Below are 27,115 nucleotides of genomic sequence, written 5' to 3' on the forward strand. Positions count from 1 at the left end.
TCCTGATGAACAAAGGGGAAATAATTAGACTGACAGAGCTGGCGAGGTGGGAATGGAGAGCGAAAGTAAGCAAAGGTAAGGCCAAACCAGATCAGGATATAGCTCTTCTGCTGGGCCCCTCCTGTGGAGCTGCTCTGAGAAATGGTCTGTCCCATGCTGGATGAATTGTTGTCTAGAGATCTGGGATCCAGGGAGAACAAGTGTGCAAAGTGGCTTGACTGTGGGCAAGTCACTTAACTTCTCTGGGCCTCAGTTCCCTCATCTGTAAAATGGGGATTAACTGTGAGCCTCACGTGGGACAACCCGATTCCCCTGTGTCTACCCCAGCGCTTAGAACAGTGCTTGGCACATAGTAAGCGCTTAACAAATACCATCATTATTATTATTATTCAGATCCTATTCCAGAGACTTTTATTTATATAGACTTTCTCAAATATTGACTGCTACTACCTAGGGAAGCTTTAAGAAGTTTGGCTGTGTTTAGAGAGCATTCCCTTAATTTTCCTTTAAAACATTGATTCACACATATCATTCATTGTTGTATTTATTGAGCGCATATCATCTTTGCTTAAAAATATATATATATATATTCTCATAGTAACATGTCTGGCAGACTGGGGAAGGATTGGCATTAAACTGGCTCCAGTGATGTAAACTAATGGTCTTATAACAAGGTTCCACTATATTTGCTTTTTAGTCTAGAGATGAAACAATTTTATTAGTGTTATCTCCAATACCCATTTGTTATCATCCACATGTATAGATGAGGAAACTGAGAAAAAGTGGTTAACTGGTTGGAGTAATGTGATCACGATTGTCTGTACTGGTTCAAATTACCTAGTTAATTCATTCTGGAAAAAATCTTTGGCCTCAATTATCTAGGCATGTGTACTTTTATGGCCCGGTTCCCAAATCTAAAACTAAGCTCAATTGTTGAAGTAGGATTAGAACTCCATCCGACCACAATTTCCTTCTAACAGTGATCTCAGTTGAAACTTGAGTTGATCTCTTGTGGAGAACACATTAGGGGGGGAAAAAAAAAGAAAACAATTAAGCACCTCTTGTTTCTCAACCCACTAATAGGATAGTAAATCAATTTTATGCCAATCTTCGAAGTTTTGCTATTGATCAGGAAGTGGACTTGCTCTCTGCAAAATTTTTTTTTAAAACTTGTTCTTGAGTTTTAAAAGAAAGGGTGGGACAATTTGTCACTGCATAAACCTTGCAATTCTTGTCCCGCAAAGGGACTCTGACTAGTTATGTTTGAATTTCCAGTGGTGATTGGCCCTGTGAACCAACCTTCTCTCTCAGCTTTGTTGGGTAAATTTCATTTTCTAACAAGTTGTCACAAGTGCTTAATGTCAACAACCAACTAAGTGGTTCTTTGTAAGAGATGTGAATGGATGCATATGGTTAACGTTTCTAGCCTATGAGTCATTTACAAAAGCTTGTCCAATAATTACAGTTAGGGGAGTGGTAATGATGACTATAGATTGCTCTGGCTAAATTTAGGAACGGTGCTTTGTTGAACTGCCAGGCGAATTAAAATAAAAATATATCTCACCTAATTTTATGAATGGAACACGAGTCTTTAACAAATACCTAAGGTTGTTTCCCTTTTTTTAATTAAACGCTGCAGCCAGGATGTCAACAGATTTGATCAAATGAAACTGGAACAGGCTTGTATCATGATTTCTGTCCAAGTAGACAGCTTTGTTAAGAGTTGATTCACCCAAATCACAAGGGGAACTTGTGAAGCAGATCATTCTTGTTGCATTGATTGACAGCCCTTCTCTTTCTTTGTGAATGTTGAGCATGGACAGAACAAGAAGGAAAAGTACTGAGGACATTGCATGATAACCATTGGCCACGTATCCCTGACTTTTGTGTGTTTGGGAGGAAGGGTCAGGCATTTAAAATCATCTATTAGAGAGAGAGGAACTCAAAAAACCATCTCAAATGAAATTTGTTCCACCATCTGATGTTTGACACACTATTTGTTATGGGAATTGAGCTGCACAATTATCACAAACAGTTTGCATTTAATGTTTACTTGCCATATTGGAACCGCCTTTTGGAGTGTAACAGTGCAAGATTTTTTTTTTCCATCCACTTCCTTAAGTAGCATCTCTTCTGCTAAGATTGCCCGTTGAAATTTCCTCGGTGCATATTGCTTTTGTGCCTTGCTACCGATTTATCCGTCCGGGCGTGTAGTTGGCTATTCTTTAATAACACCTCCTTGTTGGGGAATAAACGTTTTGATTCCCTCTGCCTTAGGAAAGGAGCTTAGGGAAGTAGATGCTACCAGACATAATCTAGGATTTTGCAGATAATGATTTTAGAAAAAGATCCCATTTGAAAATATTTCCTCTTCATCATGATTCCTAATACACTAAGACACCCAAAATATAAATTGGCTCAGTGAGTCTAAACCACGTGGAAGAAATAGTCTTCTGGTGAGACAGGGTGGCTCCTTGACCAGTCGTTTATAATGAGGAATTTTTTTTTTCCAGTATACTAGCAACTCCTTTAGGGCCTCTAACATTTTCAAAATTTTCTGCCTATTACATCAGTGGCATTTTCTGTGTTCTCCTGATAAAGATATTGTATACTGAATGATGAAAGCTTTATCTAAATGATTACTGATGTGCATTAGCAGCAACTTTGTTACCCAAGGGAAGCAGGGACAGGGGACAACCAGCATTTTAGTAAAACATGCCTTTAGTTTTGCTATACAACATGGACTCCTGCCAACACAAGAAGTACTTACTGACAAGCTGAAAACTTTAAGCCTCTTGAGATGAAAAATCTAAATTAATGAAAAAGACATTTAGTGTTCTTCAGTACTATAGCACACTTCAGAAGTAGTAAAATTTAAAATGAAGATAAGCACATGCATACATGAGTGATTCATATGAAAGGACTACATGGGATATTTTGTTATGATGAAATTATGACATTTTCCTTCTGTTGATTCACGTGGGCAAACTATTATTTTTTTTTTACTTCTATCATTCCTTCCACTCTTTCCCTAATAGCCACACCAAATGCTTTTTGGTGAGTAGGGGAAGAGGGATAATTCATCTACTGAGCATTTCCTTTCTACTCCGTCAGGGTGCTCACAACCATTGTTTAATTTGGGCCAGGTGATATTCTATTGATGATTCAGATGGGAATGAAAGACATGTGAGCAAACCACCTGCCATTCCTCATTGTGTGAACATAAAGATTGTTCTGTGCTGCACTGATGTTTTCTTGTAACTATTTTTAAATGTTTGTTTCATAATGTTCCTGAAGCCGATCAATGGTATTTATTCATTCAATAGTATTTATTGAGCGCTTACTATGTGCAGAGCACTGTACTAAGCGCTTGGGATGAACAAGTCGGCAACAGATAGAGACAGTCCCTGCCGTTTGACGGGCTTACAGTCTAATCGGGGGAGACGGACAGACAAGAACAATGGCAATAAACAGCGTCAAGGGGTAGAACATCTCGTAAAAACAATGGCAACTAAATAGAATCAAGGCGATGTACAATTCATTAACAAAATAAATAGGGTAACGAAAATATATACAGTTGAGCGGACAAGTACAGTGCTGTGGGGATGGGAAGGGAGAGGTGGAGGAGCAGAGGGAAAAGGGGAAAATGAGGCTTTAGCTGCGGAGAGGTAAAGGGGGGATGGCAGAGGGAGTAGAGGGGGAAGAGGAGCTCAGTCTGGGAATGCCTCTTGGAGGAGGTGATTTTTAAGTAGGGTTTTGAAGAGGGAAAGAGAATCAGTTTGGCAGAGGTGAGGAGGGAGGGCGTTCCAGGACCGCGGGAGGACGTGACCCAGGGGTCGACGGCGGGATAGGCGAGACCGAGGGACGGTGAGGAGGTGGGCGGCAGAGGAGCGGAGCGTGCGGGGTGGGCGGTAGAAAGAGAGAAGGGAGGAGAGGTAGGAAGGGGCAAGGTGATGGAGAGCCTTGAAGCCTAGAGTGAGGAGTTTTTGTTTGGAGCGGAGGTCGATAGGCAACCACTGGAGTTGTTTAAGAAGGGGAGTGACATGCCCAGATCGTTTCTGCAGGAAGATGAGCCGGGCAGCGGAGTGAAGAATAGACCAGAGTGAGGCGAGAGAGGAGGAAGGGAGGTCAGAGAGAAGGCTGACACAGTAGTCTAGCCGGGATATAACGAGAGCCCGTAATAGTAAGGTAGCCGTTTGGGTGGAGAGGAAAGGGCAGATCTTGGCGATATTGTAGAGGTGAAACCGGCAGGTCTTGGTAACGGATAGGATGTGTGGGGTGAATGAGAGGGACGAGTCAAGGATGACACCGAGATTGCGGGCCCGAGAGACGGGAAGGATGGTCGTGCCATCCACGGTGATAGAGAAGTCTGGGAGAGGACCGGGTTTGGGAGGGAAGATGAGGAGCTCAGTCTTGCTCATGTTGAGTTTTAGGTAGCGGGCCGACATCCAGGTGGAGACGTCCTGGAGGCAGGAGGAGATGCGAGCCTGAAGGGAGGGGGAGAGGACAGGGGCGGAGATGTAGATCTGCGTGTCATCTGCGTAGAGATGGTAGTCAAAGCCGTGAGAGCGAATGAGTTCACCGAGGGAGTGAGTGTAAATGGAGAACAGAAGAGGGCCAAGAACTGACCCTTGAGGAACTCCAACAGTTAAAGGATGGGAGGGGGAGGAGGCTCCAGCGTAGGAGACCGAGAATGACCGGCCAGAGAGGTAAGAGGAGAACCAGGAGAGGACAGAGTCCGTGAAGCCAAGGTGAGATAAGGTATGGAGGAGGAGGGGATGGTCGACAGTGTCAAAGGCAGCAGAGAGGTCAAGGAGGATCAGAATGGAGTAGGAGCCATCGGATTTGGCAAGAAGGAGGTCACGGGTGACCTTAGAGAGAGCAGTCTCGGTAGAGTGGAGGGGACGGAAGCCAGATTGGAGGGGGTCTAGGAGAGAATGGGAGTTAAGGAATTCTAGGCATCGATTGTAGACGACTCGTTCTAGGATTTTGGAAAGGAAGGGTAGTAGGGAGATAGGACGATAACTGGAGGGGGAAGTGGGGTCAAGAGCGGGTTTTTTTAGGATGGGGGAGACGTGGGCATGTTTGAAGGCAGAGGGGAAGGAGCCATTGGAGATTGAGTGGTTAAAAATAGAAGCTAATGAAGGTAGGAGGGCAGGGGCGATGGTTTTAAGAAGGTGAGAGGGAATGGGGTCTGAGGCGCAGGTGGAGGGGGTGGCACTTGTGAGGAGGGAGGAGATCTCCTCTGAGGATACTGCAGGGAAGGATGGGAAAGTAGGGGAGGGGGTTGGTGGGGGGGAGGGGAGAGGCGGAGGGGTGACTTTGGGGAGCTCAGACCTGATCGTGTTGATTTTCGTGAGGAAATAGGTGGCCAAATCATTGGGGGTGAGAGATGGGGGAGTGGGAGGAACAGGGGGCCTAAGGAGAGAGTTAAAGGTCCGGAACAATCGGCGGGGGTGACGGGCATGGGTGTCGATGAGGGAGGAGAAGAAGCTTTGCCTGGCGGAGGAGAGGGCAGAGTTAAGGCAGGAAAGGATAAATTTGAAGTGTGTGAGGTCGGCTCGGTGCTTGGACTTTCGCCAGCAGCGCTCAGCAGCTCGAGCATAGGAGCGTGGGAGGCGGACGGAGGAGGTGATCCAGGGCTGTGGGTTAGTGGAGCGAGAGCGGCGGAGGGAAAGGGGGGCGAGAGAGTCGAGATGAGTAGAGAGGGTGGAGTTGAGAGCGGAGACCTGATCGTCGAGAGTGGGAAGAGAGGACAGGGTGGCAAGGTGAGGAGAGATGCTATTGGAAAGACGGATGGGATCGAGAGAGCGGAGGTCTCTGTGGGGCAGTAGCGAAGATTTGCAGGGGGAGGGAGTGTGAGAGATGAGGCAGGTGAGAAGGTTATGGTCAGAGAGAGGGATTTCAGAGTCGGTGAGGGAGGAGATAGTGCAGCGGTAGGAGATGACGAGATCGAGGGTGTGACCGAGTCGGTGAGTGGGCACGGTATGGTGGAGGAGGAGGTCGGCAGAGTCGAGGAGGGATAGCAGGCAGGCGGCAGAGGAGTCGTCGGGTACATCCATATGGATGTTGAAGTCTCCAAGGATCAGAGTGGACAGAGAGAAGGAGAGAAGGAAGGTGAGAAAGGGGTCAAGGTGGTTGAAGAAGTCGGAGGTGGGACCGGGAGGGCGGTAGATGACGGCGACAAGTAACTGGAGTGGGTGGTAGAGGCGAATGATATGGGCTTCGAAGGAGGGGAAGGAGAGGGAGGGGGGAGGAGGGATAGTGCGGAAGCGGCAACGGGGCGAGAGGAGGAAGCCGACGCCTCCTCCCTTACCGGTGAGTCTGGGGGAGTGGGAGAAGGAGCTTACAGTGTATAGAGCACTATACTAACCACTTGGGAGAATAAAATACAATAGAGTTGGCATCGATCAATGATATTTATTGAGTGCTTAATGTGTGCAGAGCAATCAATCATATTTGAGGCATACTGTGTGCAGAGCACTGTGTTAAATGCTTAGGAGAGTACAGTAAAACAGGGTGGTTAGACATATTCCCTGCCCCCAACAAACTTAGTCTAGATGGGGAAACAGACACTAATATAAATAAATTCAATTATGGATATGTACCTAAGTGTAATGGGGCTGAGGGAGGGGCGAATAAAGCTTGCAAATTCTAGTGCAAGGGTAACAAAGAAGGGAGAAGCCCTCTTGGAGGAGATGTGTTTTTAATAAGGCTTTGAAGGTGGGGAGAGTGAACATCTGCCAGATATGAAGAGGGAGGGAGTTCCAAGCCAGAGGCAGGATGTGGTGGAGAGACAGACGAGATTGAGGTACAGTGAATATTTTGGCATTAGAGCAAAGTGTGAGGGTTTTGTTATAATAGGAAAATCAGCAATGTAAAGTGGGGGGCAAGGTGATTGAATACCTTAAAAATGTTGGTAAGGAGTTTGTTTGCAGTAAATGGGCAACCACTGGAGGTTATTAAGGAGTGGGAAAGCATGGACTGAACAGTTGTCCAAAAATGATCTGGACAGCAGAGTGAAGTATGGACTGGAATGGGGAGAGACAGAAAGCAGGGAGGTCAGCAAGAAGGTTGCTGGAGGAATAAAGCTGGGCTAGGATAAATTGTTGGATTAACATGATAGTTTTGAGAGGAAAGGGCAGATTTTAGCGATTTACTTTTTTGTGTGTGTGTGTGTGTGTGTGTGTGTGTAAATTGGACTGACAGGATTTGATGATTGAGTAAGTGGGTTGAATGAGAGATGAGTTGAGGGTCATTCTACTGTATACTGTATGCTTGTTATGGGCGGGGAACATGTCTGCTGATTCTTTTATATTGTAATAATATTTGTTAAGCACTTACTATGTGCCAAGCACTGTTCTAAGCACTGGGGTGGATACAGGGTATTCAGGTTGTTCCATGTGGGGCTCATGGTTTTAATCCCCATTTTACAGATGAGGTAATTGAGCCCCAGAGACATTAGGTGGCTTGTCCAAGGTCACACAGCAGGAAGTGGCAGAGCTGGGATTAGAACCCACGTCTTCTGACTCCAAAGCCTGTGCTCTTTCCACTAAGCCACACTCTCCCCTAGAGAGTGCTCTGCACAGAGTAAGTGCTCAAATACTATTAATTGATAACATCAAGATTATAGGCTCATGAGACAGGGAGGATGGTGGTGTTGGCTATAGTAATGGGGAAGTCAGGGGCAGAACAGAGTTTGGGTGGGAATATGAGGAGATCTGTTGAGGACATGTTAAGTAGACACAATTCCTTCCTTTGTGAACCTTATATAGGGGAGACTGGAAACAACAGAGTATAAGGATATATGCATAAATGCTGTGGGGCTGCAGTAAATAGAAAAGTGAGGACAATAATAAGGGGTAATAATGTTGATAAACCTGTGCTTCCTGTGTGCCAAGCACTATGTTAAGCACTGGGATAGTCAAGGTAATCAGGTGAGGCACAGTCCTTACCCCATACAGGGGGTGGGGACTTAAATGCATAGGTGACAGAAGGAAGGGAGAACAGATGAGGGAGATGAGATGTTAGGAAAGGCTTCCTAGAGGAGATATGGTTCTTATTAGGGTTGTGAAGAGTGGTGATCTGTTGGCTATAAATAGGCAGGGAGTTGAAGGCAGGAGGGAGGAGGTGAGAAAGGGGTATATAGAAAAAGAGATGATAGAGGCACTGGGAGTATGTTGGGGTTTGAGCAAGTCAGAAACTAGTGGCATGAGCAACTTTGCTGGGCAGAGTTATAGTAGATGAGGATGAGCTTGAAGTGGATGGGGCTGGCCTGATGTCTGGATTCCACCAGGAACACACTGTGCTGCAAGCGTATGAGCAGAGGAAGTGTACTGTGGAGGTGATCCAGGGCTATGAATTGGTGGTACGAGATTGGCAGAGGGATGGATAGGAGTGTAAGGGAATTAAGCTCAGTGGAGAAGGCAGCGTTAAGTTTTTTTGGCCACTTGTGGGGAGGTTGGCTAGGGAGACCAAATATGCCATGATGGCTTGGGATAGATAATTTTGTGGGGTTAAGAGATCGGAGATCTCTTTTGAGGGGGTTGGACAGCTTTGTCGGGTGGATGAGTGTGGGAAAGAAGGCCGGTGAGGAAGTTGTGGCTGGAGGGTAGGATTTCAGAGTAGGAGAGTCGATTAGAGATGATGAATATCCAAGTTGAGATGGAGCAGGAAGTCTTCAAAGTTGACTAGGAGGAGGAAATGGGTGGCTGGGAGGTCACTGGGAACATTCAAGTGGATACTGAAGTCCCCGAGAATCGGCATAGGGGCAGGGAAGGAGAAAAAGAATGTGAGGGGCATGAAAAGGGTCCCGGAAATTTGAAGTGGGACCTTTGGGGATGATAGATGAGGTGACGAGGACTTGGAGTGGATGGTAGAGATGGATGAAATGGGTTTCAAAGAAGGCAAGGAATGGACTGGGTGGGATTGTTTGAAAGCAACAGTGGGGGCAAGGAGCAACCTGACTGCTCCCCATTTCCCAGTGAGTCTTGGGAAATAGGTGAAGGTGAGACCCTATGGGAGAGAGCAGTGAGGGAAAAAACATTATCTGGGGAGAACCAGGTTTCAGTGATGATGAGGAGCATCCACTCAAAACCCCCAACCCCTTATTGACATGTAGTAGGAGTAAGAGCATTTAATAGCATTTATTAAGCCAGGATTGATACTGTTGCTGTTCCCACCCCCCAACTTCGTATTGCTATATATTGTTTATGACTATGCTTAGCCATGTCTTGTAAACATTTGTTTTGCCCTTTATGCTTGTGAAAGCTCCATTTCAGTTCCCCGTCACTTGCTTTCATTCTTTCTCCTCAGGAAATTGTTATCTTTAGAAGTGTTTCAATGCTGACAACTGAATAATTCCAGAGTCTCGTTGTTTACAGTCTTGTCTTGCCATATGAAGTTAAGTAAAATTCCTTAAGGTGCCACTGATGAAGCTGGATGTGCCTTTTGTGGTGGGTACAATTAATAAATTGTATTTTTTTAAAATGGTATTTGCTAAGCACTTATGTGCCCGGCACTGCTCTAAGCACTGGATTGGACACGGTCCTTGTTACTCATGGAGCTCACAGTCTTAATCTCCATTTTACAGGTGAGGTAACTGAGGCACAGAGAAGTTAAATGACTTGCCCAAGGTCACACAGCAGACAAAAGGGTGCAGCCAGGATTATAGCCCAGGTCCTTCTGACTCCCAGGACCAGGCTCCATCTCCTAGGCTACATTGCTTCAACTCTCCATTCAGCTTGTGTTCTTCAGATTCATTGTCAATCCCTACTGCTGTGCTCCTTCTGAAATAATTTAAATTTACCTTCTTTTATCCTGTGTGACTCGAACACAACAGCAGTTCCTGGATGAGTCTCAATGATTCAATTATGCCCATAGCAACTAACTCACATTTAGAAATATGAGCCCTGAGTTGATATTGCCAGATGGGTAGTTCCATGTTAACTATTCAAAACATCTGATTTTACATTCCATGGGGACAAACTGACTTAATAAATATTAACTGTATTTCATATTAAACCTTTTTCAATGTTAAAATAAATGTATTCTATTTTAGGTAATTTGGAACCACGCTGCATAAATAAGTGATCCTTTCGAAGTATATTAACAATGGATTGTAGGCTCCTCAAGGACAAAAGGTATATCTTCGACTCTTATTATGCCCCTAAATTCCTAGTGTAGTGGAATACACCTGGTAATCGATAAGTGTCTTTAAGGATGATGAATCAGGGTGTCCTATATTAGATTTGGGATGTTAGGACCTCTTTGAAGTAGTGATTTAAATATCCTGGGAAAATTGTCAACCTTAGTTTCAGGAAATCTGCCTCCTATATTCCACTGATCCTTCATTTTGGTTTTTTTCACACATGTGATCAACAACCCCTGCCCTCCAGGTCATTGGTTGGGTCACTGGTGTTTAATATCTAAGGCATGGAGGATTGTTTTGGGTTGTGACAGTGTTACTCGTGTCCATGCCCTATTCATTTACTCATTCATTCATTCAATAGTATTTATTGAGCGCTTACTATGTGCAGAGCACTGTACTAAGCGCTTGGGATGAACAAGTCGGCAACAGATAGAGACAGTCCCTGCCGTTTGACGGGCTTACAGTCTAATCGGGGGAGACGGACAGACGAGAACAATGGCACTAAACAGCGTCAAGGGGAAGAACATCTCGTAAAAACAATGGCAACTAAATAGAATCAAGGCGATGTACAATTCATTAACAAAATAAATAGGGTAACGAAAATATATACAGTTGAGCGGACAAGTACAGTGCTGTGGGGATGGGAAGGGAGAGGTGGAGGAGCAGAGGGAAAAGGGGAAAATGAGGCTTTAGCTGCGGAGACGTAAAGGGGGGATGGCAGAGGGAGTAGAGGGGGAAGAGGAGCTCAGTCTGGGAACGCCTCTTGGAGGAGGTGATTTTTAAGTAAGGTTTTGAAGAGGGAAAGAGAATCAGTTTGGCGGAGGTGAGGAGGGAGGGCGTTCCAGGACCGCGGGAGGACGTGACCCAGGGGTCGACGGCGGGATAGGCGAGACCGAGGGACGGTGAGGAGGTGGGCGGCGGAGGAGCGGAGCGTGCGGGGTGGGCGGTAGAAAGAGAGAAGGGAGGAGAGGTAGGAAGGGGCAAGGTGATGGAGAGCCTTGAAGCCTAGAGTGAGGAGTTTTTGTTTGGAGCGGAGGTCGATAGGCAACCACTGGAGTTGTTTAAGAAGGGGAGTGACATGCCCAGATCGTTTCTGCAGGAAGATGAGCCGGGCAGCAGAGTGAAGAATAGACCGGAGCGGGGCGAGAGAGGAGGAAGGGAGGTCAGCCTGAAAGCATGATTGTCCACACTGTTTCAATGAACTTCTGAAGAGCTTCTGAAAGAATATTAGGTTCTTTCACTTTAGAGGTGCTGGGAATCTTCACAGGGGAATAATAAATAAGCAAAGCTCACCTCATTTCCAACGAATTGGAGTTAGCAGGCTCCTGAGGCTGGGACAGGCTTATTAAACTTATCAACATGTAGACCCTTACGGTAGTTGTAATTAATTGAAGCTTCTGTCATGGGCCAAAGCCCATGAAAACTGGAGCAAAAATATATTGTCACCCTTTAAATTTTTTTGTTCTCTGAGAAGTTTGGTCTTCGGGTTGACAGGAAAAAATAGACAAAACCACTGTTTTAGGATGCTGTGCCAGAGATCATGTTTGAAAGGCTGTGAGTATCTTGCATTAAGCTGTGAGTTATAGCTATTCAGACTTGAAGTGAGAAGTGGCATATTTCTTCATGCCCTCAGGGAATGTGAGTTCCACATTTCTCTTGTTTGATTGGCAACATGGTCCAACTTCTCAACTAGGAGCATGCTTGTCTGTTTCACTCTACTCTCCCTCCATTTACCCATGATATAAAGCTGTTATTAATTTAAAAACTCACTCATGGTATGTGAAAAGAGTTTTCAGATGAAGTCCAACCAAGGTAAGCTTACCAATGCAATGGGTACCTAGAGACAGGTGATTGCACAAGCTAATTATTGTCACCCTGCCACTAAAAATGGTGTCACATTTCTAATTGTTTTGTTTTTTCATAAGGAAGCTTCTATAGCTCCACTCAGTAAGACTTGTTTGGATAACCAAGCTCCCAAAAGAAGCATACTGACAGAGGGATCCTATGTTTTGTTTCCCAGAGTATTTTCTTCTGTGGTGATTGATTTTTGTTCCCTACTTTTTTCATTTTTGCACCGTCCCTATCATTAGGTCCATGAGACCAGTCCCCAGGTAGTGATGTTCTGAAATAGACATCTATTTTGACTTCTGTCTCTCTTTCCAACCCAGTTGATTCTTTTTAGCAACTGGCAGCTGGATTTTTTTATTTTGCAGATGAGTTACCATAGTGGGAGACTTTCCAGGCATCTGCCTGCTGCCTCCAGCAGGCTGTCTTTATTCAAATTGACCCTGTTGTCAAAGTTCCAGAAAAATGGTCAAAATAATGTGATTCACCATTCCTGTTTTCAGTTTCTAGTTTTTGGTTATTGTTATGATAAGTTTGAGTCTTCCTGCCTCTAAAGGGAGGGTTAAACACACTGGAGTTCACGTTATCCAAAGCAAGATAAATGATCTGTACTGCTGCTGTTGTCAATGGCAAATATACTGACATGCATTCTCAAAGTAACTGGTAGTAGCATACAGAATGCTCATTGGGTGCAGAGCACTATACCAAGGTGCTCAGGATGGACAGAGAAACCGTGACACTTTTCCTGCCCGCAAGGAACTTATGCTCTAATGGCAGAGACAAACATTAGGACCTGAGTTCTGATCCCAGACTGAGCTCTTCTTCTCCCTCTACTCCCTCTACCACCCCCCCTTCACCTCTCCGCAGCTTAACCCCCTTTTCCCCCATTTTCCTCTGCTCCTCCTCCTCTCCCTTCCCATCCCCTCAGCACTGTACTCGTCTGCTCAACTGTATATATTTATTACCCTATTTATTTTGTTAATGAAATGTACATCGCCTTGATTCTATGTAGTTGCCATTGTTTTTACGAGATGTTCTTCCCCTTGACTCTATTTATTGCTATTGTTCTTGCCTGTCTGTCTCCCCCGATTAGACTGTAAGCCCATCAAACGGCAGGGACTGTCTCTATCTGTTGACGACTTGTTCATTCCAATCGCTTAGTACAGTGCTCTGCACATAGTAAGCGCTCAATAAATACTATTGAATGAATGAATGATCCCAGCTCTGCCACTGGTCAGCTATGTGAACTTAGGCAAGTCACTTCATTTTTCTGTACCTCAGTTACCTCATCTGTTAAATGGGGATTAAGACTGTGAGTCCTATTTGAGACGGGGAGTGTAACCAACCTGATTAACTTGCATCTACCCCAGCATTTAATACAGTTCCTGGCACAAAATCTATGCTTGAATACCATGAAAAAAACCCACAAAAAATTAAAAATATTTACAGATAGGAAGCCGGAAATGAGCAAAGTGGCTAAATGTACACGAGGGTATAAATTCATAAGTGCTAGAGTTGGCTAAAGGTGTGATGTAGCCCAGGGTGCTGGGAACTCATTGGAGGAGGAAGTTAAACTGGGAAAAGCTTATTGGAGAAGGTTGGATTTAAGGGATTGGAATGTGGGAACAGCTGGGTCTGTTTGATGTGGGGAGGGAGGGAGTTCCAAGATGGGAACAGCAAGAGTGAGGGAATGGAGGAGGGATAGTCAAGAGTAAGGAACAGCAAGAACTTTGGCTTGGAAGGAGCAAAGGCAGTGAGTTGATGAAGAGAGCAGATAGGGTAAGGCTGAGGTGGGTAAAGCCTTGAAGCCGATTTTGGTTTTTCAAGGTTTTTTTTTGTTTTGAGCAGTTAAGAGCAGGAATCAAGTGAAGAATTTTGAGGAGGGGAAAGATTATTATTATTATTATGGTATTTAAACACTTACTCTGTGCCAGGCAGTGTACTAAGTGCTGGGGTCGTTACAAGCAACTCAGGTTGGACACAGTCCCTGCCCCATGTGGTGCTCACGGTCTCAATCCCCATTTTACAAGTGAGGTAACGGAGACCTAGAGAAGTGAAGTGACTTGCCCAAGGTCACACAGCAGACAAGTGACAAAGTGGGGATTAGAACTCATGACTTTCTGACTCCCAGGCCCGTGCTCTACCCACTACGCCATGCTGCTTGTCAATGTAGGCTTTGTGATTCTTCAAGAAGATCTACACAGCAGGGTGTAGAAAGATTAGCATGGGAAGAGGCAGCGTGGCCTAGTGGATAAAGCATGGGCTTGGGAGTCAAAAGGACCTGTGTTCTAATCCCAGGTCCACCACTTGTCTGCTGTGTGACCTTGGGCAAGACACTTCGCTGCCTCAGTTCCCTCGTCTGTAAAACGGGGATTAAGACTGTGAGCCCCATGAGAGGCAAGGACTGTGTCCAACCTGATTGGCTTGTATCTGCCTCAGCGCTTAGAACAGTGGCTGGCACAAAGTAAGCGCTTTACAAATACCATAAAAAAAAAGAGGCTGAAGGCAGAGCAATCAGAGAGAAAGCTAATGCAGTATCATAGTCATGGCAAGACCAAAATTTGTTGTAGGGTGGTGGCAGTCTGGGTTAAGAGGAAGGGATGGATGTTCAGAAAAACCAGCAGGATTTGGCAGTGGATTCTTGGTGAGAATTGAATGACAGTGAAAAGTCTGGGATGACCACAGGCTTGTGGACTTTTGGGAGAGGGAGGAAGGCAGTGTCTATTGGCAGAGTGGATAGAGCACGGGCCTGGGAGTCAGAAAGTCATGGGTTCTAACCCCAGCTGCACAACTTGTCTGCTGTGTGACCATGGGCAAGTCACTTCACTTCTCTGGGCCTCAGTTACCTCATCTGTAAAATGGAGATTGAGACTGTGAGGTCCACATGGAACAAGGACTCAGTCCAACTCAATTGGCTTGAATCCACCCCAGCGCTTAGTACAGTGCCTGGCCCAAATTCAGCAATGGTAATAATACCATTATTATTATTATTCTAGAGAATACAGGTACAAAGCAGACAGGGTTATGTGTTGGGGGTTGGGGGAAGAGGCAAGAAAGGAGATGTGATTCAAAAGAGGTATGTTCACATGACTTTTTGGACATTCATTCCAGACTCACTTTGCCTAAATTACTCCTCCAAGGGCAGAACGGGCTCTTTGGGCAAATGCATTTCGTTAACTCACCTGGTCTCATTTATTCATTCATTCATTCAATAATATTAATTGAGCACTTACTATGTGCAGAGCACTGTACTAAGCGCTTGGAATATACAATTCAGCAACAGATAGAGACAATCCCTGCCCAATGATGGGCTTGCAGTCTAAAACCCATCAGTCAGTCTCTGCTGCAGGAGCTAAGTAGTCTGCAAGAGTTTATGCAACTCTCCAAATTCCTTGTTCTCCCTGAGAATCACTTGTATGAAGTGGGCTTCTGTGTGGACATTAGTGTTCATGTGAGTGTGCAGAGGTGCTGTTTCTGGGCGTGTGTGTATTTGGGAGGTTTCTGGTGTCAGCATGTCTTGCCTCTCAAGACTGTAAGCTCGCTCTGGGTTTTACCAACTCGGGAGAATACAATACAACGGAGTGCTTAGTACGATGTTCTGCAAAGAGTAAGAGCTTAATAAGTACTACTGATTGACACTCTGGGAGAATACGGCTGAGCATTTCACTGATCCACACTACATCTTTGGAAGTAAGTTCCCCGCAAAACCTTGGTCCTGCACTCAGGATAAAATAACTGTGGCATGGGGAATATTCATTCAATCAATCATATTTATTGAGCTCTTTCTGTGTGTAAAGAAGTGTAGTAAGGACATGGGAGAGTACACTATAACAATTAAGACACATTCCCTGCTAACAACAAGCTCAAGCTGTGCAAAAGAAAGAACCAGGTATAGAACCTTAGGTCTTCAAGTGGACCAGACTTTTGAGTTGTTTTTCCCCTCAGGGATGTCTACATTAGGGTTCCATTAAGAAAGCAAGGGTGCTGGATTACTATTTGTATACTTTCCCAATGGGTGTTAGTTTTTAGAAAACAGTATGGAGACAGTAGGAAAAGTAATCTAACTCACCCCCACCCCCCCTGCTTCCATACTTGCATTTAGAACATCTGCTCTCAAATTACAGAAAGGAACAAATTTCTTTTTCATTTATTCAAAGGAATGTTGAAAAATAGCAACTACTACTCTTAGATAAGATGTTTACCAAATAATCTTTTTTAAATTTTTCCAACACGTAATATTAAAATGTTTACTATGTGTTAAGTGCTGGGGTGATACAATTAATCATATTCAATTGTATTTACTGAGCACTTAGTGTGTGCAGAACACTGTACTAAGCACTTGGGAAAGTACAATACAACAATGAACAAACATAGTCCCTGCACACAACGACCATGACAGTCTAGACCGTGAGCCCCAAATAGGACAGGGACTGTGTCCAAGTAAGAAGGGGAATGGGTATTGAATCTCCATTTTTATAGATGAAGAAACTGAGGTACAGTGATGGGAAGTGACTAACCCAAGGTCATGCAGCAGGCAGTGGAGGAGCCACTTGGTGGAGAACCCATGTCCTCTGGTTCCCAGGCCCCTGCTCTTCCTACTAAGCCACCCTACTTCCCTAAAATAAAGTGCTTCTCTTAAAATAAAGTGCTGTTTAGAGGAGAAATTCCTAGCACATCTGGAGCAATTAGGTGGTACTACTTTGGAGAGATGTGTAAACTTTGCAATTGGATTTTAAGTGCCTTGTCCCTAATATAAATAATGAAAGATGGGGAGAATATTCAAACCCATTCAGTTAGAACTAACTACATTTTTGCTCAAGTATATTAATCAACCCTAACTTGTTTAAACACATTGAAAATAATAATTAAAATTTGAAAAGTCTGAGATGAAAGTATTTATTTGTTCAGTTTCTCCTTAAGGTAAACTATAAGGTTCTTGTGTGGCTTCATTTTTGACATCATCATCAGCATTTATTGAGCACCTATTGTTTGGGCACTGTACTAGATACTTGGGAATAGACAGAGTCACTGTCCTCAAGGGGCTTAAAGTTTAATGAAAAGCAGCGTGGCTCAGAGGAAAGAGCCTGGGCTTGGGAGTCAGAGGTCATGGGTTCTAATCCCGGCTCTGCTGCTTGTCAGCTGTGTGACTGTAGGTAAGTCACTTAACTTCTCTGTGCTTCAGTTACCTCATCTGTAAAATGGGGATTAAGACTGTGAGCCTCACATAGGACAACCTGATTACCCTGTATCTACCCCAGCGCTTAGAACAGTGCTCTGCACATAGTAAGTACTTAACAAATACCAACTTTATTATTATTATCATTATTATTATTAATGTTCTCTACCTGTAAAACTGCTTGCCCTCATCCTTGTCATTTGACTCTTTCTTCTTTCTCTCTCTTTCTCCCCCCACAGCCCCTTCTCCCCCTTCTCCCCCTTCAAAATGGTACCCAATCTCGGGAAGTGGCATTTCATATAATAATGATAATAATAATGTCTGGAGCATTGTATTGCTTCTTAGGGTGAACTCTACCACTTCTATCATACTGAGGCAGCACCTCTGGAGAGAAGGTCCCTGCTGTCCATAAACTACTAGCCTTGATCCCTTTGACTCTTTCCTGAATTACCATTTCTCCTGAGGAGCCTTTCAGTAATAGTTACCGATTGTTGAAAGAGTTCTTGCTTGATATAAAAGAAAAGGAAAAAGCAGCTGCAGTTTGTGAAAAGTGCCATCCAATCACTCCTGCTCAGTTTACAAGGGATCGGGTTGTACAATCCCTCAGCAAGATTGGAATACCGAAGCAGTCATTCAGAAATTTGGCTGATAGCCTATCAATCAATGTGGCTGTTGGACTGAATGCTTTGTGCAAGGTACTGTAGTAAACTCTTTGGAGAGTACAATAGAATCTTTAAATGTGACCCCTGTCCTCAAAGGGCTTACAGTCTAGCTGGGGAAACAGACACTAAAATTACAGATAGGGGGAAGGAACAGAGTTTGTCGATAGGTACATAAATGCTATGGGGTGAGGGAGGCTAAACCTCTGTCCCTTTAGCCCCAGTGCATTACTGCTCTTGTATTTATCATCACCCTTGTCTCATGTATGTTTGTGGTGTTTCATTTTTTTTCTGTGAAACTTTTCCCAGTGCTTAGTCCAGTGCTTTGTACACGGTAAGCACTTAATACTATTAATATGACTGTTTCAATTGCAATTTTGTATTCATATTATAAGTGCCATTAGATTGCAAGCTACCAAAAATTAGGTTGTAGGTTCACCTTTTGTAAATCCTCAAGCGTTTGGTATAGTGCTCTGCCTACAGTGGGCTTTCAATCGGTAACATTGATTTACTGACTCATAATGAGCTGTCTCTTGGTTTTCATTTCTCAGTTTCTCTTTCACCCATACTTGCATTTCCCAGATTACTACAAATTGTAGCCTTTACTTCAGTACACTTCAGTAATCATGCAGTTACCAGATATGAAAATCCCACTAGATCCTCAATGAGGGGAGACTATGCAAGGAAGAGGCATGTATCATACAGTGAAAATGAGAAGGAAAAAACACAACCCAAACTAGCATTCAGGCTAGCCAGAAAGGGAAATCATTTTGGTTCCTTTGAACCTTTTATAAACAAAGGTATTTCCGTCACTCGGGAGGAGCAGGGAGAGAAAGTTCTTTCATTTTAGATTAAAACTGATCTCCGGAAACTAATAGGAACTGAATACATCCTTGGAGCCCAGTACAATGTGTTCCAGACTTTCCACACATCGAGGAGCTGTGTGCTTCCCAACTGTGAAGGTTTCCTGGTACTGTGACAGGGATGGGGTTGGGAATAGGCCTACGTGATACTCAGCAACTCCTTATAGTCTCTATCAAAATAGTCAGCCATCTTCCCATACCACTTCTCAGTTACCACTGTCAAATCCTGCCTTAAATGTAGTAATGCAGTAATTCTCAAAACACTTGTATATATGTTTATTCAATTGTACATTCAATTATTTATTTGGATTATTCCTGTGAATAGTTTTTGTGCTCATGTCCCCCATTATGTAGTGTAAGCTCCTTGTGGGAAGGAAATGTGTCCCTACTTTAGTCTATACTCCCCATGTACACTGTAGAGTGCACTAAGTGGGTGTTCAATAAATCTTACTACTATATAAGCTCCAGGTAAAGATGGAAAAGGTCCATAGTGGTAAAAGTATTGGGAAGGTTTCTCAGTACAATTTCATGGGGCTAAAAAAGGTTATGTTTTAAGCTTATACATATAGGCAAGATCTGGAAATCAAGTGATGCAATCAGAGTATGAGAATGGGTTTGGGTTTGTTCACATTTGTGTAAAATCTAATGTGAGGCTAAGATTTTTTTGATACAGCATCTCATTTTCTGATGATCTTTGAGAAAGATGATATTCTTAGCTAATTGGATTGGCTTAAAGGCAGTCTGACTCCTTTCAGGTCCCTGATTATAATCGATTATTTAAAAAAACAAACAACTTTTATAATTTTTTTCCTAGAAGTTACTATCACTGATTCTTATGATTCCATTATATGTCTATTGGTGATTCATCCTATTGAGAAAGTGGGCAGCTATTCAGATATATCAGTGAGGTCAGTCATAACTCAGTCATTTCACCTAAGAGGATGTTTTGCTTGCATCAGTCCAATTATTGGACCCTAGAGAAGCAGCATGGCTCAGTAGAAAGAGCCTGGGCTTGGGAGTCAGAGGTCATGGGTTCGAATCCCGGCTCTGCCACTTGTCAGCTGTGTGACTGTGGGCAAGTCACTTATCTTCTCTGTGCCTCAGTTACCTCATCTGTAAAATGGGGATTAAGACTGTGAGCCTTGTGGGACAACCTGATTACCCTGTATCTACCCCCAGTGCCTAGAACAATGCTCTGCACATAGTAAGCACTTAACAAATACCGACATTATTATTATTACTATTATTACTCATCCAATGCTGAGGAGTATCAACTAGACTCAGTGAAGCCAAATCAAAAAGTTACTTTATTAAGATGTCTTTTTGACACCTAAGGTAATATAAAACATTAAATGTTGACCCCGCCAAAGCCCAGCTCGATAATCATTTTGTTAGAATCAACAGCTAGACCTAATTAGACACTGGAAAGCTTACTACTCAAATTGAATCTTCCTGGTCAATGTGCTTGACTTAGGGTTGATTTGAAGTAAATTGGTATTTTAGTTTCTAGCAACGATTTATCAATATCGTGTTGTTGTGTGACCATATTGCACATAGGCTGGCATTTTACTCAGAAGGGAGGACCCAAAAATCTAGCCTGTCCCTTTAGTTCCAGAAGTTAATTGGGCCTTTTCCAGTTCTGACCTAGACCATTATCTACTATTTCACATGGTTGATTTGCAAGGATTGAATCTACATTAACCATGCTGAGCGGGTAAACTGTTCATAATGACCCTGTAAACTCAAACTGTGGCCATGATTTCTGACAGGGAACATATTGCTGGTATACCTCATCATGAATCATGTATATTCTCCTGTTATGAGCCATGCCTGAAATTCAAGCAAGTTCAAATGAGCTGATTTTCAGTATATTTGACTTTGTCCTGTGGGGCCAAGATATTCACCACCGCCTTTCCATTTTCTTCCCTAAACCCTTGCATATTAAATACTGTAAAATAGAACAAATGCTTTTCAGCTGAAAGATGAAAACCCAATGTATGGTGAGATGCCAGGATACTAATGTTGGTATTTGTTAAGCACTTACTATATGCAGAGCACTGTTCTAAGCACTGGGGTAGACACGGGCAAATCAGGTTGTTCCACGTGGGGCTCACAGTCTTATACCCCATTTTACAGATGAGGTAACTGAGGCACAGAGAAGTTAAGTGACTTGCCCACAGTGACACAGCTGACAAGTGGCAGAGCCGGGATTCGAACCCATGACCTCTGATTGCAAAGCCCGGGCTCTTTCCACTGAGCCACGCTACTTCTCATAAAAGGAAAGGAAATATAGCATAATAATTGTGGTATTTAAGTGCTTACTATGAGGCAAGCACTGTACTGAGGGCTGAGATAGACACCAGATAATCAGATTAGATGAATTTTTTCAGGCTAAGCATAATAAGCATGAATTTCCGCTTGTAGGGAATGTGGTCAAACATTAAATGAAGCATGCGGCCCGATTATGGGAGATGAGATTGGTAGTCGGATAACATAGAGCACACTGAATTGAATTTCATTCCTCTGAACGATTAGGCCCTCTTGATGCACATCTCTGTAGAATTTTCCTAGTTACCCATAATACATTAAAGAACCCTATAGGCTATGACTAAAATGACTATTTTTCTAATGAGCTGCATGTTGACATTCCTGATTTTTGTTAATGTAGGAAATAACTGTTGATAATGTCATTCAAATCCCCATCTTCAGAATTATGAATACTAATGGTTGCTGTAGAACTTTGCTTTTCCTGTAATCATTATTCTTGGTTTCCTGCTGTGGATATGTATTTGAACATAAGAAATTAACTGTAGAAAGAATTAGAGAGTGTAACTCTGAGTCATGTAAATGCCAAAAGCTTTTTGTGACATTTTTCAGAAGTAAAAATGGAAATGTTATTTGCACAGTGACTCTTGATGGAATATGACACACTGCAGAAGTAGAGACAGTTTCAGATTAGGCTCTCAACCTGTGGACACTGTGTATGTTTGTGAGTGGCTAGGAGGTGGTGGGGAGGGGAGAGGAGGGAATCCTCAGCCACAAGGAAGGAATAAACCAGTTTGTATGGGGACAGCCTCTGCTGCTGAGCCAGAGTCTTCATTACATCAATGAGAATGAATGAGAATTAAGAACTTGCATCAACCTGTTATTCAGATTTAAGGCTTTAGAGTGTAATTCAAGCTTGATGTAACTTTTTTTTTCCAAGATTGTCTGACATCATTATTATATTAGCAAATATGGAAAAAAAAATCAATGTGCTCAGTATTTTTTTAACTTGTATTGCAATTAGGGCTGAGTACTCTAATCAGGTTGAAATGAGAAACCTTTACTAATGGAACCTGAACCACTGTGTGCATTGAGAATTACACAGGATGGGTCTGAGGATGCTTAACAGGGCTTTCTCAAAGGAAAATGGAGAATTCCCATCTGTCACTGCACCTTTCCACCTCCTGTGCCTATCTATTTTGGTTGCAGTGACTGCCCTCTGGGGATCAGAAATCTGCTTCAGATTTCACCCTCAGGGTATTATGGCCCCTCTTCCAGTCTGATCTCCACTTTACTGATCATGTACTATATCCACCGCCCCTTCCCCTCCACTCTCGGTAATAGTTGAAGAGGAGCTGATTTCCTTCTTTTGATAAATACTTTGTACCCTTTGCTTTGACGAGAGTGAAATGTGCCAATGAAAATACTTATTGACCAATCTTTATTTCTTTTTACATAAGGCCCAGAGTTCTGCCAAAGAGTGTATGGGAAGAAATGGTTTCTGGGTACTTGTGGTGAGCTGTATCCTCACCAGGTAGAATGGGTAAGAGGGGGAAGTTGGAGCGCTAGACTTCTTCATAGATAATCATAACAATTATAGTTGTGGTATTTAAGTGCTTACTATGTGTCAAGCACTATATATACACTAAGTGCTGGGGTAGATAGAAGATAATCAGATCCCATTTGGGGCTTAGTCTAAGTAGGAGGGAGAACAGGCATTGAATCCCCATTTGCAAATGAGGGAACTGAGGCACAGAGAAGTTCTGACTTGACCAAGGGCACACAGCATAGAAGAAAAATGGGGGATCTGGCATTAAAACCCAGGTCCTCTGACTCCCAGGCCCGTGCTCTTTCCACTAGCCACACTGCAGGAGACTAGAGTAGGAACAGGCAGATGTGAATTTCTTAGTAGATTTTTTTGTGTGTGTGGGAGAGAAGTTCTGGATTGTTTGGGAGTGCTCTTTATAAGAGGGATTTTGGATTCAGGTTGCTAACCTGATTTTTAAAAGCTGAAAAGGGGAAGCTCCCTCTTCACAATACCAACTCTGGGCAATTTGGAGTCATGGGACACAGAAGGATCTGGGTTCTAAACATGGCTCTGCCAATGTATGGCTCTGCATGGTTCTGCTGTGTGACTTTGGACAAATCACTTAACTTCTTTGTGCCTAAGTTACCTCATTGGAAAAATGGGGATATAAACTGGGAGCCCCATGTGGGATAGGGACTGTGTGGAACCTGATGACCTTTTCTGATTACCTGATTAAGCAGCATGGCTTAGTGGAAAGAGCAAGGTCGTGGGAGTCGGAGGACATGGGTTCCAATCCTGCCTCCGCCACTTGCCTGCTGTGTGACCTTGGGCAAGTCACAACTTCCCTGTGCCGCAGTTACTTTATCTGTAAAATGGGGAGCACGTGGAACAGCCTGATTACCCTGTATCTACCCCAGCACTTAGAACAGTGCTTGGCACATAGTGAGCACTTAATAAATACCATAACTATTATTATTATTACCCAGTGCTTAGATCAGTGTCTGGCACATAGTGCTTAACAAATACCCATTTAAAAAAATTACCGAGCCGCTTCTCTCTGAGCACCCCCTCCCCTGCCCCCCCACCCAAAAAAAGAGCATGGATTTCAGATTTTGTGATATTCTACATGATATACACACTAGTGGGTAGCCCCCCCCCACAAAAAAAAACCCCAACTTTGAGCAAGTGTCTCAATTTTCGTGCTAAGTGAATCTTCCCATTTCAAGATTTCCCCCCTCTTACTCATCGGTGTCATTTGAGCCAATGTTGCTCCACTAACTATGTGCCACTGGCCTGAATTCTATTAGAGGTTTCACTGAAGTTTTAATTATCGCTCACCTTGGTGTCGGGTCGCTTTCCCATTATTAACTAATCATCTAATGGTCCAATGAGGTTCTAAGTTCCTCCAGGGATGTCAAATCAGACTGTGTTCTTATTTTACATTTAAATTTTGGTTTCATGTAAATTCATAGTTCAGAAACACCCCCTGCCCCTCCAGACCCGCCCACTGTTTATATAAAAAGCATAGAAGGACTGGCTTTTTTTTTTTTTTTACAACTTGAGTTGTTTGCAAATAGGTTTATTAGCCTAGGAAAGCGGGAGCACAAAATATGAAAAATTGCATATCTTTATGCTGAGTACTGTAGCTATTTCTAATGGCTGACTATGGATGATTAGGAATTATGAATAATTAGGAATTAGGAATTAGGAATTATGAAAAGTCACCAGCAAAGATGGAGAAGACTTGGTGGTTTGCTGGTTCAGGGTGCATTTTAAACCCCAGCACTAAGCTGCCGTCATTTTGGCTCTAAATTAGTTCAGCTCTTAAAACCTTTTGTGCACTTCTATGTGCTGCGCTCCTGCTTAACTACTTGCTTGTTGCACGCAGGGCAGAGCAGGAATTCCGCAGGCAGGGATGAAGGTGTGAATTGTTCTGTGAAAACCACCATCACCATTATCAAGTTTTTCGTGCAGGTTCTCAGTCCTAAGGGACCAAGGCTCATTTGACATTTTTGTCTGGTAACTTCAACTTCAGGATCTATTTTCCAATGCCTGCCTGGAGGGAAGGGGAGGTTGGTGGGAGGGTGAGCCTATCTATTAACTTATCTGTGACCTCCATATATAGATAAATACCTAGATCCATGGATTGGCTAGAATTGCATTCCAGAATTTAGTTTTGCCCTGCAAATAGTAAACAGGAGAAATTTCGTAGTCGGCTTAGCCAGGGACCAAGTTATTTGTAAACCACATTTCATTTGTTTCAGATTCAATCATGCCCTCCTTTAGTTCGGATCTCAGCATTGCAACATCGATTTCGAATACAAAGGGCAATTAACAAAACAATAACCAGTTTGTTGTGAATGTGTTTCCAAATGGTTTTAAAGTTGAGGAACTTCAGAAATTCTCAAGTGCTTTGTAATTTGGTGAGAAATGGACTGGGCCTCGGTTTTACTTTTCTCATTCTAGAAGTAATCAAAGTTCTCCAACAACTAGTGCTAAAGCCAGAGAACAACATTTAATCATTTTATTCTTCTGATACAGTCCTGGAAAGCCCCTTTGCTGCTGTTATATACTTTTACCTAACAAAGCTTTTGATTACTTACCCAGAGCACTTATGTACATGTCTTTAAATTATAGGTTATAAATTATTCCTACCAATGTCTGTTTCCCCCTCTAGACTGTAACGTCATTGTGGGCAGGAAACACGTCTACCAGCTGTGTTATTGTACTCTTCCAAGTGCTTAGTAGAGTGCTCTGCACACAGTAAGCACTCAATAAATATGATTAACTTTTCACATGTCATACATTATCCATCTGTATCTCAACCATTCTTATTTAGACAGAAAAGGAGTATTAGCCTAACTTGGTCAGTGGAAAACACAAAAAGAGTCTACACAATTTCCCTTGGATGACTGACCCAATGACAGGGGAAGATTGAGACCCCAGCTTCTCAGCAGTAACCAGGATTGGATGGACTTTCATGGCACAACCATGATCTCAGATTTGACCTTGCTTCTGAAATCGGAAACCACTCTGGTAATCTTTGTAATGATATTCTTGGCAGTAAAAATGACATTATTTTTGAAATTATTTGATATTTCCTATTTTATTACAAACATATAAAGGATGGCCAACTAAGTACAAAACACACGAAGCTTCCTAATTATGGTTGTGACCTTAATGCTACGGAACGATGTGGTCTAATCTGAAATGTAGTAAAAATAAAAGTGTGGACATGGGGAATAAATTCCCTCTAGTTTTATTGGAACGCTGCTTGACTCGATTTTCTCTGAGCCATCCTGATTAAATGGACGATAGATTTTTTCTCTAGTATTTATTTTATATTTCCTAGTCTACATCTTTCACATTTCTGATGATGGTCTTATCATCTTGCTGATACATGCAAGTCCCACCTGTTTAGGTATTCATTAATCAATACATTGATCCAGAGCTTATTACATGCTCAGCACTGTACTAAAAGCTTGGGAGAGTACAAAAGAATAGAGTTAGTAGACAGAAACCCTACACTTGGGGAGCTTACAACTTAATGAGGGAGACAAACATTAAAATAAATTACAACAAGGTGAAGTGGCATGGTATAAGGATACGAATATAAGTGGGCGACAGAGGGAATGGTGAATAGGGTGCGGATATGTGGGGTTAGTAAGGGTAGGCCTCTTTGCACAGGTAATGAATTGAATTTGAGTACTTACTGTATTAATTGCTTAGAGTATAGTACAACAATGTAAGGCACATTCTCTGCCCATAATGGGCTCACAGGCTAGAGGACGAGTTTACAGAGTAGGGCTTTGAAGATGTAGAGAGTGGTGTTCTGCTGCATATGAGGTGGGAGAGAACTCCAGGAGGACATGAGCAAGGGATCAGTGGTGAAATAGGAGACTGAGGTACAGGGAGTAGGTTGGTGTTAGAGGCGCGAAGTGTGCTGGCTTGTTGTAGTAAGAGAGATAGAGATTAGGTCAGAGGGGGGAAGTTTTTTGAGTACCTTAAACTTGATTAGGAGTTGGTTAGAAGTTGAGGAAGGGCAACCATTGGAGGTTTTTGAAGAGTGGGGAAATGTAAATTAAACTATTTAAGAAAAGTGATTCGGGCAACCGATTGAAATATGGACTAGAACAGGGAAGAGACTGGAGGCAGGGAGGTCAGCAAGGAGATTGATGCATTAGTTGAGGCAGGAATGTCAATAGGTTGGGCTGACGTGATAGCAGTTTGGATGAAGAGGGAGGAGTGGATTCTAGAGAGATTGTCGGTGAAGGAAGAACGGACAGGATTTGGTAACACTGAATGTGCAGATTGAATGAGAAAGATGAGGAGAGGATAATGCCAAGGATGAGGGTATATAAATCAGGAAGAATAGTGGTGGTATCTACAATCAATAAAACTTAATTGAGCACTGATCACGATGGTATTTGTTAAGCGCTTACTATATGAAAGCACTGTTCTAAGATCTGGGGGGGATACAAGGTGATCAGGTTGTCCCATGTGGGGCTCACAGTCTTCATCCCCATTTTACAGATGAGGTAACTTAGGCTCAGAGAAGTTAAGTGACTTGCCCAAAGTCACACACCTGACAAGTGGTGGAGCCGGGATTAGAACCCATGACCTCTGACT

At 43.2% G+C, this 27,115-nt stretch overlaps 1 long non-coding RNA gene across 4 annotated transcripts in view; it reads left to right on the forward strand.

Annotated features, from left to right (window-relative positions):
* LOC103171391 overlaps positions 1 to 27,115 on the forward strand; it is an 89,085-nt gene that overhangs the window by 40,833 nt on the left and 21,137 nt on the right. For all 4 annotated transcript variants that reach the window (XR_003755716.2, XR_486762.3, XR_005659622.1 and 1 more), the window contains exon 4: positions 10,061 to 10,142. This is a non-coding gene — a long non-coding RNA (uncharacterized LOC103171391). The remainder of the gene's footprint in view (positions 1 to 10,060; positions 10,143 to 27,115) is intronic.

This window comes from Ornithorhynchus anatinus, chromosome X3 (genome assembly GCF_004115215.2).
Source record: "Ornithorhynchus anatinus isolate Pmale09 chromosome X3, mOrnAna1.pri.v4, whole genome shotgun sequence".
Classification (NCBI taxonomy): Eukaryota; Metazoa; Chordata; class Mammalia; order Monotremata; family Ornithorhynchidae; genus Ornithorhynchus; species Ornithorhynchus anatinus.